This window comes from Jaculus jaculus, chromosome 1 (assembly GCF_020740685.1).
Source record: "Jaculus jaculus isolate mJacJac1 chromosome 1, mJacJac1.mat.Y.cur, whole genome shotgun sequence".
NCBI lineage: Eukaryota > Metazoa > Chordata > Mammalia > Rodentia > Dipodidae > Jaculus > Jaculus jaculus.
The window spans coordinates 261314215-261328106 of record NC_059102.1 but is presented as its reverse complement, the minus strand read 5'-3'; the positions used below and the strand labels follow the sequence as shown (position 1 = coordinate 261328106).

At 52.3% G+C, this 13892-nt stretch overlaps 1 protein-coding gene across 1 annotated transcript in view; it reads right to left on the bottom strand.

The window, feature by feature from the left end:
* Lrrn2 (leucine rich repeat neuronal 2) overlaps positions 1-13892 on the bottom strand; it is a 71687-nt gene that overhangs the window by 25035 nt on the left and 32760 nt on the right. Inside the window, exon 2 of the mRNA XM_004663560.2 lies at positions 1107-1196. The gene's annotated coding sequence lies outside the window, so the exon portion shown is untranslated. The remainder of the gene's footprint in view (positions 1-1106; positions 1197-13892) is intronic.

Here is a 13892-nt window from a genome sequence, read left to right as displayed (position 1 = left end):
CGCCCTCACATAGGTGGAGGGACCAGGCAGCTCTGGGGCCTCTTTTTTTTTTTTTTTCATTTTTTATTTGTTTATTTATTTGAGAGCAACAGACACAGAGAGAAAGACAGATAGAGGGAGAGAGAGAGAATGGGCGCACCAGGGCTTCCAGCCTCTGCAAACGAACTCCAGACGCGTGCGCCCCCTTGTGCATCTGGCTATCGTGGGACCTGGGGAACCGAGCCTCGAACTGGGGTCCTTAGGCTTCACAGGCAAGCACTTAACCGCTAAGCCATCTCTCCAGCCCGCTGGGGCCTCTTTTATGAGAGAACTAATTCTATTCCTGAAGGCCTGGCCTAAAATCCAATCATTTCCTAAAGTCCCCAACTCTGAATGCCATGCCTTGGTGATTTGGTTTCAGCATGTGAAGTGGAGGGCAGGGTTTACTGTCCAGATCACAGAAAGCACACCAGTGCTGTCATTACTTTCCAGAGAAGGTTCCCGTCTCCCTGGACCTCTCGGGAACTGCAGAAAGGGAGCTGGTGGGCTTCACCTCCTGGCTGCTGTGTGGCAGCGGGGAAGCCTACACCTCCACTCTTCCTCCTCCTCCACTCTGTCCCTGAGTCTTCTGTCCCCTTTTCTCACCAGTCACCATCTTCTTCTACTGGTGAGGCCCTGAGGCTTCTGCCTGGTACTTGGGTCATCTCTACCAACCCACATTCCCTTGCCCCCACCTGAAAGAGACAACCATAGCTTTGGCACCAAGTGACACCTGTGAGCCGTCTCTGAATGTGTAGACAGGGTGTGGGCAGGCCAGGGAGGAGAGAGGTGCTCCAGGGGGGAACCAAAAAGGAACTGCACAACCACGCAGACCTCCCAGGAAGACAGTGACATTCGGCACTAGGAAATCTGGTTTGGGTGGAAACTATGGAGCAATGTTACCATTCCCGATTTCTTCTCCTCTGGAAAATGGGGATGAAGAATATCTGCTCTACGTTGTAATAAGCATCATTTGTTAAATGCTTACGATAAAGCTTTGAAGAACATTTAACCCCCACACAAGCCTGGCAGTCATAGTGTCATCATGTGGGGAAGAAATGGAAGCTCAGAGAGGTTGGGTAACTTACCCAAGGCTGCACAGCTGGTGCACTTTGAGTGGGGCACTGTGATGGCAAGGATGTCACTTTTCATCACCTACTGTGTGGTCATGAGGACCCCTGAAGAGAAAGGTACATGAAAGTGTATAAGCAGAAAGCTCTAGAGCAAATAAAGCAGGGTCTTCCCTCCCCTCCGCATCTACTGTCGCTGTCACTATGGTGACAGCCCTCTCATGACGACGGTGCTGTGGGTCAGATGGCTTTCTTCTAATACGACAGGAGGAGAAACCAAACCCATCCTTCTCGGTTATGCATGCCACCATCCCTGCAGCTCTGGGGGCCCCTGTGCTCAGGAGAGCTGGCAGGTCAGAGGGAGGACAGGGGCGGCCCAACCTGCAACCAGCCTACCTCCCCACCCACCAATCTGTCCCCCTCTGAGCCCCTGCAAGGCCACTTCTGCTTATGCAGGATTGCCAGTGCTCCTGCACCAGTCGAGACTGCGTCCTAGCGTCCTACAGGGCTAGCCCCTGCAGGGAACTGCTGATGGCTTCTCTGGTCCCAGCAAGGAGTCATTACGTGCCAAATGCCTGGTTTAAACAAGTAATTATGTGACTCTAATAAGAAGCCAGGCTTCCCACCAGGGAGGTAGAGCAACTTCCCAAGGTAGCCACGTGTAGAGCACTGAGCATCAAGCACTGAGACCTCCCCAGGGTAGACATGTGGAGAGCACTGAGCATCAAGCACCTAGCACTGAGACCTCCCCAGGGTAGCCACGTTGAGAGCACTGAGCATCAAGCACCTAGCACTGAGACCTCCTCAGGGTAGACATGTGGAGAGCCCTGAGCATCAAGCACTGAGACCTCCCCAGGGTAGTCACGTGGAGAGCACTGAGCATAAGCACTGAGACCTCCCCAGGGTAGTCACGTGGAGAGCACTGAGCATCAAGCACTGAGACCTCCCCAGGGTAGTCACGTGGAGAGCCCTGAGCATCAAGCACTGAGACCTCCCCAGGGTAGTCACAAGGAGAGCCCTGAGCATCAAACACTGAGACCTCCCCAGGGTAGTCACGTGGAGAGCCCTGAGCATCAAGCACTGAGACCTCCCCAGGGTAGTCACATGGAGAGCACTGAGCATAAGCACTGAGACCTCCCCAGGGTAGTCACAAGGAGAGCCCTGAGCATCAAACACTGAGACCTCCCCAGGGTAGTCACATGGAGAGCACTGAGCATCAAGCACTGAGACCTCCCCAGGGTAGTCACGTGGAGAGCACTAAGCATCAAGCACTGAGACCTCCCCAGGGTCGTCACGTGGAGAGCACTGAGCATAAGCACTGAGACCTCCCCAGGGTCGTCACGTTGAGAGCACTGAGCATAAGCACTGAGACCTCCCCAGGGTAGTCACGTGGAGAGCACTGAGCACAAGCACTGAGACCTCCCCAGGGTCGTCACGTGGAGAGCACTGAGCACAAGCACTGAGACCTCCCCAGGGTAGACACGTGGAGAGCCCTGAGCATAAGCACTGTGCACTAAGTCTGCGGCATCATCCCACAACTTCTTTCCTCCTGCAATGCCTCTTCTGAGAGCCTTGCATATAGGGCTCCCCAGAGCCTGAATCCTGAGGGGCTCACAACATGACAGATCTTCAGACGTGGGCCCACTCCTGATGCCTGGCTGCCCACCCACACTGTGATGGACAGATCACCCAAAGTGCTCACGAGTGCAGCTTCACCCTTCCCACACAGGATGCTGGCCACATACTTGGTGGCGGTGGTGGCTTCTGTGACTGCTCTGGGAGTCTCAGGGCAGGGAGGGGTCGGAGGGAGAGACAGACTCTGTCACAAATATACCCTGTGAGCAGCTTCTGCTCTCCAGTGAAGGCTTCTGGAGCCACCTGAGTCCTCAGCTGGGCTTCAAGGCCTGGCGGGGATTGCTGCAAATGTGTCAGTGTGCAGCTGCAGCTGCAGCATTTTCCTTTTTCTTTTTTCCTTTCCTTTCCTTTTCTTTTATGGTTTTTCCTGGTAGCCCAGGCTGACCTGGAATTCACTATGTAGTCTCAGGGTGGCCTCGAACTCACGGCGATCCTCCTACCTCTGCCTCCCCAGTGCTGGGATTAGAGGTGTGCGCCACCACGCCCAACCACAACACAGCCTTGATTGTGCTTTCAGCTGCCTCTCCGCCCATGAGTTCGTCCCCGCTCCCTCGGCCAGCCTGGGCTGCCCGTGACTTCCTCTTTCTTGACTCAGGAGTGGACCTGGAGGCTGGGTGTCCCCTGCTGCCGAGGGCCAGAACCCAAGTGGGGCTACAGCTAAAGCGGAATTCTGAGGAGCCTGCGCCAGGGGGCACAGCAGCTCTGCTATAGGGGTGTTGATGGAGTGCCTTCCAGAGCGCCTCATTTTTCCCATTGTGACAACTCCATATCTACTGTTTCCTGTCACTGTGGTGACAGCCTTCTAATGATGAAAACAGCTTCCGTGTCATATAAATTCTTCCTAAGCCCCAAGGGGCTAGAAGACCAGGTTTGGGAAGAACCAAATGTTTTCCACATGGCCAAAAGAACAAAGCTGTCAACCGTAAAGTCTTGTGTTCAAATCATGCCCTGACCTTTTCCCTGCTGTGTGACCCTGTATGACAAGCTACTTAATCTCTCCGAGTGTCACTTTCTACATCAGAAAATGAGAACAGTACCTCATAAGGTTATCTTGAGTACTGAAGACAATGCAGAGGATCTGACATACACTGTGTTCAATAAATGAGTTTCCTTTTCCAGTAAACATGGGTATGTGACATGGGAATCCCTATCATTTTTTTGGCACCAACACAGTATGGGGGAAGGAGGGACCCCAGGGGACTGGCTGCTTGGTCAGATGGGAATGATGGGTTAGTCACTTTCCCTATGCTGCTGGCTGGAGTCCGCCAGTCCTCATGGCTTCTCCTGCATGAAGCTGCCCTTGGAGCCAGTCCCTCATATCCCACAGCTGCCATCCAGGCTGTCCTGCATCCCTGCATCTCTTGTCCCTTCTGTCTTTTTTTTTTTAAAATTATTCTTATTTATTTATTGTTAACTTCAATAATTGTAAACAATATCCCATAGTAATTCCCTCCCTCCCCCCACTTTCCCCTTTGAAACTCCGTTCTCCATCATATCCCCCCCCTCAATCAGTCTCTTTTTTATTCTGATCTCATCGTCTTTTCTTCCTATTATTCATTTACTACAGAGACAGAGAGGGGGGGAGGGAGGAAATGGGCCCACTAGGGTCTCTGGCCACTGCAAAGGAACTCCAGACGCATGTGCCTCCTTGTGCACCTGGCTTATGTGGGTCCTGGGGAACTGAACCTGGGTCCTCTGGCTTTGCAGGCAAGTGCCTTAACCACTAAGCAATCTCTCTCTTCTCTCTCTTTCTTTTTTTAAGATATTTATTTATTTGACAGAGAAAGAGGGAGAGAGAGTGAGCGAGAGAGAGAATGGGCGCTCCAGGGCCTCCAGCCACTACAAATGAACTCCAGATGCGTGCGCCCCCTTGTGCATCTGGCTTATGTGGGTCGTGGGGAATTGAACCTGGGTCCTTTGGCTATGCAGGCAAATGCTTTAATGAGAGTTGTTCCTCTTGTGACAAGGGCAGACCCTTCCCCAATCGGACCTGCCTTCCTCTTCTCCCCCTGCTGCCCCTGAACTCACAGGAACAGGCTGCTTTCTCTTTTGCACATCAAAGTCTTTGAATCGGTTGTTCTGGAATGTCCTTCCATTCTCTGCTCTGGGAATTCTCAATTATCCAGCCTTTGCCATCTTCGTGACACTTTCTACCCTTGGGGCACTAGCACTTAGCCTTGTGGCCTCGGCTGCCTCTCCAGGCCCGGCTTCTCAGGGCACAGGGCTGCGCATGGGCAGTGCTTGCCAATAAGGGCAGGGTGGGTGAACAGTGTGGAATATTATCCTTAATGGAAGCTTCCTCCTAAGGGGGCAGCGCTTGGTCCAGGGTGGCTAGCTAGGGTCCTACTGGAGCAGACCTGGCCATGGGTATAGACAGGGCTTGGGGGTGTACTGGTTCCAGGACAGAGGTGACCTTCCCTATGGACTCTGTACCTTTTTTCTCCAAGCCCTGGCACAGGTGCCTTCTGACCCTTCCCCAGGACAGAGAAAGGACAGGGAAGAGACAAGGGGAAGGTCTCAGAAGCATGAGCGCTGAAGAGTTAGGTCTACCTCTGGAAGACTGACATCCTTCAGTCATCTCCTATAGTTGGGGGAACTCAGGGAAGGTACTGGCTAGAAGGCGTCAAGAAGTTGCGTACAGCTAACTTAGGAGTCAGCCTGGGCCAGCCCCGGAGCAAGATGTTTTTCTTTTCTTTCTTTTTTTTTTTTTTCCATATAAATGCTGCCTTCTGTGGAAACTGCAACACAACCCCCAGAGGAGACAGGCGAAGCGTACTCTGAAGAACTGTATCAGTGTGGTGTTGGTTCTTGATACTTCTCCAGACAGCAGGATGGGCGGGTGGCTGAGTGGGCAGTTAGGAGAGCAGGTCATTGGACAGATGTAGGGATGGGTGGGGGGGCAGATGGATGAGAGATGGATAGAGGAATCTATGGGTGGGTAGGGAGATTATGTATGGGTGGGTGGTGGGGGGAAAGGTGGATGGATGCATGAGTGGGTGGGTGGATAAGGGAATGGATGGAGGATGAGTTGATCTTCTTGAGAAGGTCCTGGTCAGCCATTTCCTGTAGCAAGGCTGCATTTGGGCCACAATCTCAGAGCTTAAGCTTCCAAGGGACCTCCACTATGTGACTTCATGTGAGGGTGACCCTTGGAAATAGGGGTTACTCTCTCTCTCTCTCTCTCTCTCTCTTTTGGTTTTTCATGGTAGGGTCTCACCCCAGCCAAGGCTGACCTGGAATTCACGATGGAGTCTCAGGGTGGCCTTGAACTCACGGCGATCCTCCTACCTCTGTCTCTCGAGTGCTGGGGTTAAAGGTGTGCGCCACCACGCCCGGCAGGGGTTACTCTCTTACTGACAGGAAGCTTCAGAATGATTCCAAAACAGATACTCCTCTAATTCAGTGACAATGCTGGCCAGTCAGTGACCTGCCATCCCACTGGGCATGAGCAGGGTCTCCACTCTAACTGTGGGGAGGCAGGCTGGAGGAAGAAGTGAGGAGCCCTCCGTGTGAGAGAAGAGGGACAGCCCAGACATGGGGAAAGGTGAGGGAGCTTAGATGTAACCAGCATATTTCCTGAGGGACACAGTGTCTTGCTTTGGATCAGAAATATGTGACCCTGAAGAAACCTAGCACTTACTGCTGTGCTTTTTTTGGTATTTTTCTTTAGTTTTTAATGAATGTTCCTTTCAAAAACAACCTCTCTTGTTTCTGTTTAAGTTGAGAGGAAACAGAGATGGCTTAGTTTAGATGGGCCTCTCGGAGGTGGGAGGAAAGGGGGTGGCGGGGAGTTACAGGGCAGGCAGTCACAGCCGGGGAACTCGGGCTAGGAGGAGGCCGGACTCCCTTCCTGCGTGGCTGAGCTGTGACAGGAGCCCAGAGCCAGGCCATTCTCAGGCCACTCTGAGCCCCTGAGTCACCGCTTCAGCCCCGTGATGCTTATGCATTTCCCCGGTGTGTCGCAGGGTGGCCAAGAGGGTGGCTGGCTGGACTGCTGCTGCAGTGGCGGAGGAAGCACACCGAGCTGGCCCGCAGTGACCGGAAGAGCCAGACTCCAGCTACAAAATGAGTAAGGAGTCCACAGAAGCTGGAAAGGGGGCAAAAAGGCCTTGGGGAGCCTGGCCTAGCAAGGTTAATCGTTTCTTTCCTTCAGGAGATCTCATGCCACATTGAATAAGTAACATACTATGCCATCGCAAAAGATGCGTTCCACAGTGTATTAGATATACCACACTGTCACCGTGTCTGTCAGCCACCATCAGGGTGATGGATGACTTATCAAAAGCCACTCTGACATTTCCAAATGTGATGTTTTGATAGAGGTGCCATTCAACAGGCCAAAACCTCAGATGGAACCTGAATGTGAATGAGGAATAGTCACCACCTTTGTCTCACCTAGTTGAAGGTTTCTTGTCTAATAAAAACGCTTGCTTTAGGCCAGCTAAGAAGGGAGAGGAAGGGGGTGGACAAAAGAGATGGAAGGCGGGCAGGTAAGAAGAAAGGGAGGCCACCCAAAGGAGCACAGCAGAGGCCAGAACAACTGGACGTCCAAGGGAAGCAGGGCAGGTGAGCTGGCTTGGAGTTTTAAAAATTATTTTATTAAATTTTTTTGTTTATTTATTTATTTGACAGCGACAGACAAAGAGGCAGAGAGAGAGAGAGAGAATGGGCGCGACAGGGCTTCCAGCCACTGCAAACGAACTCCAGATGCGTGCGCCCCCTTGTGCATCTGGCTAATGTGGGTCCTGGGGAATTGAGCCTCGAACCGGGGTCCTCAGGCTTCACAGGCAAACGCTTAACCGCTAAGCCATCTCCCCAGCCCTGGCTTGGATTTTTACACTGAGTCGTGTGATGACTGAGCAGAAGGGGCAGCAGCAAGAATGAACAACGGCCTGAGCTGTCCTCACATGTGGCCACTGAGCAGCCGAGATGTACTGGGTTGGAACGGAGGTGGGCTATGCACGTAAAACGCACCAAATTTGTAATGTGAAAGCAGAATGTAATATAATCTCGCTAATAGGTAGGTTACTGATTACATTTTGAAACAATATTTTTATATATGGGCCTCATGGTATTAGCCTCACCTGTTTCTTTCACTTGTTTAATGTACCAACTCAATCACTAACATGCCACTTGTGGATTGCGTACTGCTTCTCCTGGAGCAGGGCTAGCATTCATTGTGTATTAGCGTTAGGTTCAAATCCCACCTCTAATTTGGGCACCTGGCTCAAGTGGAACCATTGAGAAGTGGCACAGGGCCGGAACTGGTTGGGCCGGGGGGTTGGCAGTAGGGACAAAGAGGAAGGGGCAATCGTAGGAGGCAAATGAAGGGGGGGTTCTCCCACAGGCTGCCCCCTGTGGTGTAAGTCTCATTGCAAACTCGTGGCATGTCAGAGTTGTCAGAGTTGGAAGAGGCCTGATGGCTGCTTCAATCCAAGGACCAAAGGAAAGCAAGTAGGAAGTCCCTTCCTTCCCAGCTTCTGAACCCCTATACTTTCCAGCCCCCAAGAATCTTCACTCAGTGCATCCGCCCCAAAGCAACCACAAAGTCCCCTCCTATGTGCGGTATGTTTTATACAAGGGGCATTGCTACCATGCAGTCAGACGCCACGTTCCCCACTATTCGGAAGCAAAGCCCGAGACTCAAGATCTCAAGGTCACCCTGGTGATGGCTCCTCTGACTGCAGCAAGGGCCCTGCATGAGCTGTGTCGCCTACCGAAGTCAAAGCCAGGGTTAACACTCGGATTCTGATTCCAAACACACGCTCACGTCAGCGACTGAGAGGGTGAGCGCCTTCCGCAGCAGGGGCAGAAGCTGGGTGGAAGAAAGAATCAACAAGCGAGCTGGAATATGAGGCTAAGTGGGGGTGAGGTGTGGGTGATGAGGTGATGGTAGAAGAACACAAGGACCCGCACCCTCAGACTGCTTCTCTCCCATTTCCTGTACCCACAAATATGTCAGGCACTGTGTTAGGTACAGGCCACGAACAAGAGCTGCGAGAGGCGCGTGGGGGAGGAGATGGACAATGACGCAAGCGCTGGCGGAAAACAGGGATGACTCTGGTGTCCTGCAGGGCTGTGCCATTGACCCAGGTCCTTCCCTCGTGTCGTAGATACCTTCATGTTGCTGGGACAAAGCACTTACCAAAAGCAGCTGGTGGGAGCCAAGTTGTTATTTTGGCTTATAGTCACCAGGGGAAGTTTATGTCAGGGGAATGCACAGCACGCGCAGAGGCCGGACGCCGCCTCTGCCACGGTAGTTGGAAAACAGCAGCAAGAGAGGGAGCTGAACTCTGGCAAGGGGGGGTGCTGGCCGTAATATTCTATTTTAATTTTAATTTTAATTTTTTATTTATTTTTATTTTTTTATTTTTTTTAAAATTTTTTATTTATGTATTTGAGAGCGACAGACACAGAGAGAAAGACAGATAGAGGGAGAGAGAGAGAATGGGCGCGCCAGGGCTTCCAGCCACTGCAAACGAACTCCAGACGCGTGCGCCCCCTTGTGCATCTGGCTAACGTGGGACCTGGGGAACCGAGCCTCGAACCGGGGTCCTTAGGCTTCACAGGCAAGCGCTTAACCGCTAAGCCATCTCTCCAGCCCTTAATTTTTATTTTATTTTTTTTGGTTTTTCGAGGTAGGGTCTCACTCTGGTCCAGGCTGACCTGGAATTAACTTTGTCATCTCAGGGTGCCCTTGAACTCATGGTGATCCTCCTACCTCTGCCTCCCGAGTGCTGGGATTAAAGGCGTGCGCCACCACGCCCGGCCCGTAATATTCTAAAGTCCACCCTCAACAGCACACCTCTGTCAGCAAGATCCCACTTCCCGAACTGCCACCAGCTGGGGCGGGGGGGGGGCAAAGTTTTCAAAACACATGAGTTTATAGGGGAACATCAGATTCAAACCATCACATCTCTCTTGGCTTAAATTTGCTTACTAGAAGGTGGGGTTAGACTTGCCGGGCCAAGGCCACTTCCCACGCTGACCCCTAGCAGCTAGCAGATGTGAAGGCGCGTGGCAGGGCAGGTGCGGGGAGCAAGACCAGGTGGAGACTCTCTGGTCAAAGGAAAGCCAACAGACGCTCCTGGAAGTAGGCCTCTGGAGACGGGACTGCTAGAGGTAACTGGCTGTGACAAGAAGTGAGCCGGTAGTCAATTCTGTTCAATAAAACTTTGATTGCCTATGAACCTTGTAAATAGGCAGCTCCCATGTGGGCTGGAGGCTCTCTTCCCTCTCCCCTGTTATTGCACCTGTCCTGGGCACCGTGCCAGCTCTAAAAGGTCCCTCAGCCCCAGCTGCAGGGCAGGCAGCGAAGGGTTAAATGCCCACCGGCAGGTGAGGACCCAGGCCTGGGGGCAGTGGGAGAGGGAGGAAGACGGAATCATTTAGCCCTCATTAGTCCAAATTAAAATCAGGAGTGAGATGACAATTACAATTTGCAGTGGGCTAATTGTTTTTCCTCAGAAGCTGATCGCTTTGCAGATTGGGGAAATTAATTGTGTAAGTCCCAGGTGGATTAGCTTTGAACCCAGTGGAGGGAGGCAGGCCCTGCCTGCACCTGGCCACCACTCGTGGGGCAGTGACAGTGGCTTTTGCTCTTCCTGGTTCTTACTCAGGGACAGACTGACGGTCTGGGTCCAAGTAATCTTCGCTTGTGTGGGAAGCTTTGGCAAGGAGTCAGAGTTGGGGGGAGCATTGGCTTGCTTGATCCTACCTGCCGTCAGCCTCCTTGGGTTTGCCAGATGTTCCTGTCTCCATGGCCCCAGGCATTTAATGGCCACCATAGTGTTCACTCACTCACTTGCCAAGCCCAATAGTCTACTGTGTGCCAAGCAGCGCCCAAGGGGACACAGTCACTGCTCTCATGGAGGTGGCATGGGGTGAGGGGTCATGTCAGTGAAAAGTGGTGAGGGAATGAGGGTCTGAAGGTACTCTGGTAGGCGGAAGAGCCTTCCAAAACCTCTCTGGAGCCCGGTGACTGTTAAATTACGTGGCAAAAGTCGCCTGGAAGATGCCATTAAAGTTACAGGCTTTAGATTTAGAATGGTTAGAGTTATCTGGGCGTGATCACCTGAACCTGTCAGAGAGGGGTCCTTTCTCCAGCTGGGAGCAGAACAGGGATGCCCACTGTGCCTTCTTACTGGTGCTAAGGCTTAGGAAGCTGTGCACAGCACAGCAGAGAGGCCTCTGGGAACTGAGGGTGGCCCTCAGCTGACAGCCAGCATGGAACAAGGGTGCTGGCCCCACAATAGGACCTGATGCCACCAACCACCCAAGTGAGCTCAGAAGCAGATTCCTCCACGGCCCCCACCGTGGTTTGTCCTTTTGAAACGTGGAGCAGAGAAAACAGCCAGTCATCCCAGTTGGACTTCTGAAGTACAGGACCACGTCCTAACACACATGGGTGACTCACTCTAAGCCACTACAGCTGTGGTGACACATCCCGGAAACAATCAAAATATTTTTATTTGTTTACAAGTGGGGGGGGGAGGGAAGGGGAGAGGGAGGAAGAGAGAGAATGGGCACACCAGGGTCTCCAGCCACTGCAAACAAACTCCAGACACATGCAACACCTTGTGCATCTGGCTTATGTGGGTCCTGGGAAATCAAACCAGGGTCCTCTGGCTTTGCAGGCAAATGTCTCAACTGCTAAGCCATCCCTCCAGCCCGACAATTAAAATCTTAACCAGGGTAATAGGGTGGTGACTTGGTGCTCTTCTCTCCTGAGTGTCCTCTTTGAGGAGGGGTTTGTGAATTGAGGCCAGAGAGATGATGAAGTCGAGAGAGGAGGTATTAGTTGCTTTCTCATTTCTATACACAAATGTCTGGCCAGCAGCTTAAGGAAGGAGAGGATTTATTTTGTGAAGGCACAGTGAGGAAGGCACGGGAGGGCCAGCTTGTCACATTCAGGCAGACAGGAAGCAGATGGCAAACACGAAGTGGGACTGAGCTATAAAACCTCGAGGCCTGTCCCCAGTGACCCATTTATTTCAGAAAGGTCCCACTTCATAAAGGTTTCACAACCTCCCCAAACTGCCACTAGCTGGGGACCAAGAGTTCAAACACATGAACCTATGGGGGACATCTTACCACAGTAGGGGAAAACCAACTTGTTTCTATTTCCTATTTTTTTTTAAAATTTTTATTTATTTATTTATTTGACAGCGACAGACACAGAGAGAAAGACAGATAGAGGGAGAGAGAGAATGGGCGCGCCAGGGCTTCCAGCCTCTGCAAACGAACTCCAGACGCGTGCGCCCCCTTGTGCATCTGGCTAACATGGGACCTGGGGAACCGAGCCTCGAACCGGGGTCCTTAGGCTTCACAGGCAAGCGCTTAACCACCAAGCCACCTCTCCAGCCCCCTATTTATTTATTTATTTATTTATTTTTATTGATGACTTCCATAATTGTAGACAATGATCCATGGTGATTCCCTCCCTCCCCCCACTTCCCTTTGAAGCTCCACTCTCCATCATATTCCCCCTTTAATTTAATTCATTTGAGAGACAGAGTCAGACAGAGGGGGAGAGGAGAGAGAGAATGGGCAAGCCAGGGCCTCCAGCCACTGCAAATGAGCTCCAGAGGCATGCGCCATCTTGTGCATCTGGCTTACATGGGTCCTGGAGAATCGAACCTAGGTCCTTTGGACTTGCAGGCAAGCACCTTAATGGCTAAACCATCTCTCCAGCCCATATCCCCCCACTTTTTTAAGGTAGGGTTTCACTCTAGTCCAGGTTGACCTGGAATTCACTCCGTATTCTCAGGGTGGCCTCGAACTCATGGCAATCTTCCTACCTCTGTCTCCCGAGTGCTGGGATTAAAGGCGTGTGCCACCACGCCCGGTTCTCCCATTTCCTAATTTTTAGCACTGAAGTCCTGCATCCTCTGAAACCTCTCCACCCCAGGGCAAACCCATGGTCGCAGAAGGGACAGCAGGGCAAATACTCTGAGGCGGGAGCATCCTGAGGGCAGCTCTGTCAGACACAGGAGCAAGATACACGGGCTGCTGGAGACTTGCCAGGAGAACATGGCATGGAGACTGAGCACTTAGAGCCAAAGGAGGAGGGCCTCACCCCCTTCTCTCAGCTGTGCAGCCAGAGAGGTTCCACTGCTTGTCCTGCCCTGCGCTGCCTCCTTTCTCCTCATTGCCTTTCTTCCCCAGCTTGCCCCCACCGGTGCCCAGGTGTCTCCAAGTACCGAGGTACCAGGTGCCTGCCCCAGCTGGGGTGCTGGTCTGCGGCTGCCAAACGGCGCACAGCAGGGGGAGTTTTTCAAGATGACTTTAATTAGGGAGACAATAGGAGGCTGGGAAGAGGGGAAGACAAAGGCCCTGGACAGCTTCATGCGGGTCCAAACAGTAGCTCTTTGCACCTGAAGTGTGTCAGGGTGGGGGAGGAGAAGGAAGTGGGCAGAGGGACCTGCCGCAGCAGCTGCTACCCCATCTTTGTGGTTCCCACCTCCTCCTGGGGCAGCTGCTGGGGTTGGGGCAGTGGATCTGTTTGGGCCTTGGGTGAGCGGGCAGAGAGGTGCATGGAAGACCGACGTAGGACCAAGTCTGTCTCCTTATCTGCTTGCTGTCTGGCAACTTAATTGTTCTGGGCCTCAGTTTCCTCTTCCATACAATCAAGAGTATTAATACCTACTTTGCAGGGAGGCTATAAGGATCAGAGATGTCAAAATGCGCTTCATATGGTTCAGTGGGTGAGAAGACTTCCTAAGTGTTCCGGTCCTAAGTGTTCCGGTTTGACTATGGAACGTCCCCTATAGGCTTATGTGTCCCCAGCTGATGGCACAATTTGAGATCATTGGGGAACTTGGGAAGTGGAGCCTTGCTGGAGGAAGTGGGGGTTCGCTGAGGATGAGCCTTGAGGTTTAGTAAATCAGCCCAACTTCCTGTTCATCTGCTTCCTGACCACTGATGTGACAACTGACTCCCTGTTCCCGCCATGTCTTTCCTGACATGACTGGACTCTACCCTCTGGAACTGAAAGCCAAAATAAACTCTTTCCACCAAGCATGGTGGCACATGCCTTTAATCCCAGCACTCGGGAGGCAGAGGCAGGAGGATTACCTTGAGTTTGTGGCCACCCTGAGACTACACAGTGAATTCCAAGTCAGCTTGGGCTATAGTGAGATCCTACCTCGGGAAAAAAACAATTCTTTC